Source organism: Brassica oleracea, chromosome C1, assembly GCF_000695525.1.
Source record: "Brassica oleracea var. oleracea cultivar TO1000 chromosome C1, BOL, whole genome shotgun sequence".
Lineage (NCBI taxonomy): Eukaryota > Viridiplantae > Streptophyta > Magnoliopsida > Brassicales > Brassicaceae > Brassica > Brassica oleracea.
Window position 1 is genome coordinate 31,269,427 of NC_027748.1, and position 7,599 is coordinate 31,277,025.

The window sequence follows — 7,599 nt, forward strand, 5'->3', positions numbered from 1 at the left end:
ATCGATCTCTGCGAATTTTACGAATAGGGTTTATGAGACAATGAACAAGGCACGTATCCATGTCGCAGATGATTGTCATGAACGGGCCGTCATGGTTAGGTTGCCATAAATGAAGTGTCATAAACGGACCGTTTTGGGCGAGCTATCATCAACATACTTCTGATTCCGATGAGACTTCTTACTCCGGGATGGTTGCGCGAACGATATGTGGAGACAGTGTTCTGAACCACCAGAGTAAGTTGTTGTCGTGAATGAAGCGTCAGTCGACTAACTGCCAAGAACAAGTCACCATAGACATCATCATGAACGTACCACCATGTACGAACCGTCACAATCAAATTATCACGGTGGACATGTCTTCACGGTATCATGTCATGCGAGCAATTCGAGTGACCGCGAGAGAGCGACATGAGCCGAGTAACCAAAGTCTCGACCATTGTTGGTGTGTTCGTCGAGCACGTATATGCATGTATGCAAAGAGCCTGATCTCGGAGCTTCGGTTGACGACACGGTAGTACTTCGGAGAAGCTCATATCGGTTGCAGCAAGCTTGTCTTGGCGAACTGTGTAGAAGAAGGCAAGGTCATTTCGACCTTAAGACTTATCATGCCGAGATAGATTTGTCTCGAGCCTCCGGACGTCTCTTGTGACGAGGTGGCTTGAGGACTCCACATTACTCCCGGTTCTGATTTTTCTTTTGGTTCAACAATGGCTGTTGACTCTGTCTCACAAAAACATTATGATGATCAGATAAGGTTAACCAAAAGAAATAACCAAGTTACATAATTAATAAGCAAGCCATCGTGTTGATGCTTAATGCTCATGAGTTGCACATGATGACATTAATAATTATCAATAACATGAGTCATCTCATAGGCCTTATACGAGAATGAGCAGCTTAGACTTTTTTAATAATTCAAACCACATCTATAATGTCTACCATGACACATGTGTGTAATTTAAAAGTCATTAAAGCATGTGATAATTTGATAAAATAACTTATCTTTGCGATGGAGATGAAACAAACGTCCAAGGTGGCTCCTCGGGGAGTGGTTGCCGAGAGAAGGAAATAATGAATCAAACTCTTCTTATTTCCAGTCTTGGCGATCTCAAGTCAAGCTGATGAGTTGACTGAACGGGAAGCTAAAGTGCTCATCTTCAATTTTCGTTTATGATGAGATGGCCTTCTTGCAAACACATGAGATCTGTTGTCTCTGGCAGGTACTTCAATCCAAGTAGCAAGCTTAATGAGACTCACCTTCTCTCCATCGTGGCCAGTGAGTTTCTTAGGGACAAAAATCTATAATAGACCAATTGTCCAAAAAAAAATCTATAGCCTACTAAAAAAATCTGTTTGAACCTATAATATGTAAATTACTTGTATACCCTTAATGAAATTAACAAATTAAACAAAATTTATAACAAAATCTCTACGGCTCGTCTCCTTTCTTTTCTTCTAGGTCTTCTTCTTCGCGGCAGATCGTAAACCTCCACAGAAACACACGGCGTCTCCGGTCCCAACTGCTTAGATTTGCGGTGTGATGTCGATTACATGACATCTGCATCGGCGCTTCTTCCAGCGTGGTATTCTCTCTCTCATGACTGAAACTCGAATTCTTCATTGAACCATTGCGCCTCCACTGAACTATGATTTATCATCGCAGCATGTTCTCTCCGTCAGTCGCCGTGCCCTCATATCTCCTCCATGAGGGGATCAAATTCTGTTGTGACCTTCATATATCTTCCACGAGGCTTGATTCTGCCGCCGCGTACTTCACCGCAAGTCAATGTTGACGCCGTCCCTTGCCGCTTGTTTTGCAAGTCTGTCACGATGGTGTGGTGGAAAACGGAGCGCATGATTTCCTCCGATGTGGTTCTGAGGTCGAGGTACGTCTCGCCGATCTTCTCTCTCTCTCTCGTATGAGATAATTAGAAGGGTTGCTACCATGGACGCGATGGAGAAGAGGCTGGCGATATCGACGGTGATAGCGAGTGCAGCGGCGTCGGGAGGCGCGATTGTGGTGAAGGAGTTCATTGGTAGGTTCGAGAAGCCGAGGAAGAACAAGTTTTTGGATGCGATGAAGAGATGGGGGTTGGATCCGAAGGGGAAAACAATATTTTTGATGGTTGACGTGGAGGAGAACGTGGCAAAGTCGAGCAGGAATATAGGAATAGGAATATAGGAATGCTAAGGAAGTTGACGTAGAGGAGTTTGAATGTGTTTGTTGTTTTGAATTCCAATAAGCTGGTGCTTACTCTTGCGGTGGTGGAGTTTTTGAATGCTAGGTACGGTGTTGAAGCATTGGTTACAGGGGATGAAGATGAAAATGTCAGGAAATTTTCAACCTAATGTTTGCAGAGATAGTGGAAAGAATGTTATGTTGGAAGTACAAAGCATGCATGATTTTGTCAAGGTGTTGCAAAAAAAGTTCCATTCTTTAAGACTTTACTTAAGATAAATAAGAAGTTTACATGTGGTTGCCTTCAAGGTGGTTGTTCCTCTTGTTCAAGTTACAATTTTTGCTTTGTCTTAGTTTGATACAACTAAATTCACAATTTATTTAATATTTTTTTATAATTATTACTTCATCCAATAAATTTACGAGATCTACTTTATATTGTTAAGGTTTGTTTATTAGCTTAGCCATTTAATTTTTGAAAAACATACATTGTCCATACTTTTACAAAGTATATTTATTTGTTTAGTCACATTATTTTGGAAAAACATACACTGATTATATTTTTACAAAATTTATGATTCTATAATATGTTAAACATAGTCTGGACACATAAACAAATGGTATAATCATATGTCAACCAATATTACTAGTATAACTTCTGTAATTAGTGTAAAATGTAAACCAGTCTGATACAACTGGTATAACTGGTCGAACTATATATCAAACCATACTGTTATACTGGTATAAGTATAACTAGTACATCTATGCTTTATTTATCATACAAGTAATATTGGTATAAATAGTACAACTATTCATTTTCTGAAATTTATATATTTCATTGGGTATTCTATATGAAAAAACAATCAAATGACCAGTTTGGTAAATATTTAGATAGTTTCCTTATTATTTTAATATTTTTTGTTTTTTGTAGTTCTTACACCATCACATAAGTTTGCATGATCTACCTTATACTTTTAAGGTTTGTTAACTTCTTTGTACACATAATTTTTGGAAAACATACATGAAATGTATTTTAACAAAATTGATGATTTCATTTTATTGGGGCAAATGCATGTACACATAAAGAAGTGGTACAACTGAAGTAAGTTTAAATCTTATGTGGTACAACTAGCTTTTTCGATTTCACTGCCAAAGTACAACTATGTATAAACCAGTACAACTAGAAAACTAGTGCAACTAGGCACAAATCGGTACAACTCAAATATACTAGTACAACTATGTTATTTCATTTTGTATTGTGCATCACGTTTAAAACGTGTATCATGTTTTATACATTATGGTTTAATATTAAATGAAGTAGTTGTAACTTTCCTAAAAAAAATTATGAAATTTTTTTTGACAATTATTACACCATCACATAAGTTTACATGATTTACCGTATACTTTAACTGTTTGTTTACTTGATTAACCATGTTATTTGGAAAAAAAACATAATCTAACTTTCAGAAATTGTTAGTTTAAGTTATGTCAATGTTACGAGGCCGTTTTGTGATATATTGTGTTTTCATACAGATTGTATATATGTTTTCTAAATTGTTTTCAAGTTTTTATCGAGTCTCTCTAGTTTTTTTCGAGTCATTTTCAGGTTCGGAGTAGGTTGAATGGCTCTTGGAGATATGCATGCAGAGAATAGTGAAACTTGGAGATTTCTAATCCGGAGCAGCCGTTATTATTTTACAACTAAAAAAACTAGTACAACTATATTGTTATTTTATTTAGTATTGCTTTAAATGTGCATCACGTTTTAAATTAATGTTAGTGTAATGAATGTTTTTAAAAGTTTAATATGATGGTAATATAAGTTAAATCTTGAAATTGCTAAAGGAGTGAGTTATAGAAGATGGTACAACTGGTAATCTAATAAAACTAAACATATAGCCCATATACAAGATATGTAATATTGGTTTAAATGGTACAGCTTAATATCATCATATAATTTGTAAAACATAAGAATAAAAAGTTATTTGAAATCAAATACAAAAATACAACTAACATTGGTATGTCATTTTTAATATCAAAACATTGGTACTACTACCGGTCTACCATATATAAACCAGGTACACAAGTTGGACTACTATTGTCATAGTACAAACACCAAACATGAAGCCTATCCATCATTTTCAAACCCGTGAGGGCTTCTACATCATCTTTGCATTAAACTCTTTTAAATCTTCTCATACCGCAACTTTTGAGGCTCCACACTACAACTAGCACAACCAATTAAAAAAATCATTATCTTAATAAATATTATGTAAAACAAAATATTCATGTATTTTGACTCATACATGTGAGAAAAGATTAGAACAACATGTCTCATTTTTTATACATAATTCTCTTTTCTCGCATTATTCATACGCTGAAAAAACAAAATATAACCATATTAGTTGGAGAGTTGTACTGGTTATACACGTTTCAGTTTTACTAATATACATGTTATACTCCTTCTAGCTGTATTATAGGGTATTACAAAACACAACTTAACCTAATATTATTTTTCTGGCTTTGCAACTACCTTCTTCGGCTTCGAGAGAAAAAAAGAATGAAGATGATTTTTTCGTAAATAGTACAACTAGTAAAACAAATTCATTATCTAAATTAAATATTATAGAATACAAACTATTAAGATATTTTAACACATCTAGGTGGGAGGATTGTACCAAATTTTCATTGGTTCTGCATCATCATCTTCTATAACATTATTAATAAGCTGAAAACAAAAACCAAATATCACTATACTAATTGCAAAGTTATACTAGTTATATGTGTTCTAGTTATACTAGTTATAGTGGTTATACTCACCCTAGTTATACTAGATGTACTGGTTTGAGTTGTACTAGTTATACTAGTTTGAGTTGTACTAGTTATACTATTAATACTCTGTGTTCTTCTTTGACGCGAATTTTTTACAACGAAGATGAAATTCGAATCAGATAAGAGTAAATCAATTAAGGATGATAATAGGTCGATCGATTTGGGATAAGAACAAGGAAACAATAATATAAATCTGGATTAAAAACAAGAACAACAAAATTGGATTGTGGGAGGTGAAAGAGATTGTGTTTTGATTTGGGGATGTAGGGTTACAATTGGGTCGGAATCTGGGTCAGAAAATGGGTCGGATTTTGGGTAGGATAATAGTGACACGGGTTGTAAATAAGTTAATGTTTTCAGTTATTTACTTTTAATGTAAAATAAATAGAAATTATGAGGGATCAAATGCTGAGATGGACTACTTGGTCTCCAAAAAATCTCAATTAGACCCATCACTTTATTTATTTATTTTGCATTTAAATTTAAATAGAAATCTATGTTAAATAACTGAAAAACTTAAGGAGTTAAACGTATTTACTAACATATGCCATTACTATCCAACCCAATATCCGACCCAGATCCGGACCCGAAATCCGACCCAATCTCCTTCTTCTTCCCCATTTCTTCCCCATTCATAGTTCTTCCACCATAATACAAAATCAAAATTTTTCTTCAACCATCCACTAATTTTCTCTTTCTTATCTCAAATCGATCAACCCATAGTCATGTTTAATCAATTATATCTTATCCAGAGTGAAATTTTCATCTTTTCCATCCGATATCCAAGATAATGAAGAACGCAAAGTATTACTAGTACAACTAGTACAACTCGAATTAGTACAACTAGTACATATTGAGTATCTCCTATATATTATTTGAAAATTGATTTTCTTATGTATCATCACCATGTTCATTCTCACAAAAAAGATGACATGGCTTTGAGAAATTATGAAATGACATCACTTAATTATGAGATGTATAATAATTTCATCTAGTTATTGTTTTCCGCATATGAAGATGCTAGAAAAGAGAATGATGTAGAACCAATAAGACATATTGGTCTAATCTACCCCGCATGCATGTGTCAAATATATGAATAGTATATTTTTAATAATATTTGATTTGAAATTGATACGTTTACAAGTTGTCCTAGTTATACTAGTTGTACAATTTTCAAAAAAAAATTATCTTCATCTTTTGGGTCTTGAGGCCAAAAAGCTAGATGCAGAGCCAGAAAATTCTTCAAACATTGCTCTAAAAACGCAAGTCACCGGAAAGAAGAAAAAAATTGAGTTTGATGTATGATTTTTGTGTTTTTTTTGCAAATAATTGTTTTAATCGTGATGAAATAACATAGTTGTACTAGTATTTGAGTTGTACCGTTTGTACATAGTTGTACTAGTTTAATCTTTCCCGCTTGCATCTGTCAAAATACATGAATACATCATCTCTTTTTTCCAGCGTATGAATGATATTAAGTTGTACTAGTTATATCAGTATCACCAGCTTGATGTACATATGAGGGATGTTCACCTTCTCATCTCTCCCCATCACCACACTCATTATCACACACAAGTAGATCAGCCTCATCCTGTCACGCCGAGACCAGCTGTGAACTTCTTGTAGATGCACCTTTTTGATCGACTGCAAGGTGATCTTACCACCTGTCCTTAGTGGATGTGTCAATATATGTTAATAGTTTGTTTATATAATATTTGTTTTGATAATGATTTGTTTTACCATTTGTACTAGTTGTACCAGTTGTATTATATATGGAAAAAAACATCTTTACGTTTTTGCTCCCGAAGCCGAATAAGACAACTGCCGAGCGAGAAAAGATTGCAGTTTAAGATCTGGAAGAGTATAGTCCAAAAGATAATGCATAAGCCATCACGAGTTTGAAAAAAATGCACAAACATTAATATTTGGCATTTGGACTACAACAATAATAGTTTACCCGGTTTAACTACAGTAGTACTATTACTAGTTTAATTGTGGCAACACTTGATTTGTGTTTTTCAAGTGCTGGTTAGTAGGTTTCTCGCCTCAAAGTTCATTTTCTTGATATGGACATGAAAATATTATAAGAAATAGAGCAATTGTAATCACATACACAAGAAGAACATGGTGAAACTTGCATATTTTGATATAAAATATGATATACATATGTTTGTTGTATCTACAAATTTGATTTCAAATAGTTTTTGATTCTTATGTTTGCAAATTAGTACATTTCACTCAGTTTATTATTTAATTCTATTTTATAATTTAAAAATTTTCCTACCAAAAAAACAAATCTTCAAAAATTTATAAAATTTTTTAAAAATTATGAAATTTATAATCCCAATACCATCAGTTTCTTTTTAATATCTAAATTTTTTATAAATATTATTTAGTTTTACATTTTGTATTTACGTACCTAACAAATTTTTCTCTTAATTTTATAGACTTTGATTTAATGTATTTCAACCAAAGAAATAGATAATAGGTTAAACTACACAAAAATATTTAGGAATAATACAACTACTTGATTTAATATTCAACCATAATGTTTAAAACATGATATACGTTTAAAACGTGATGCACAA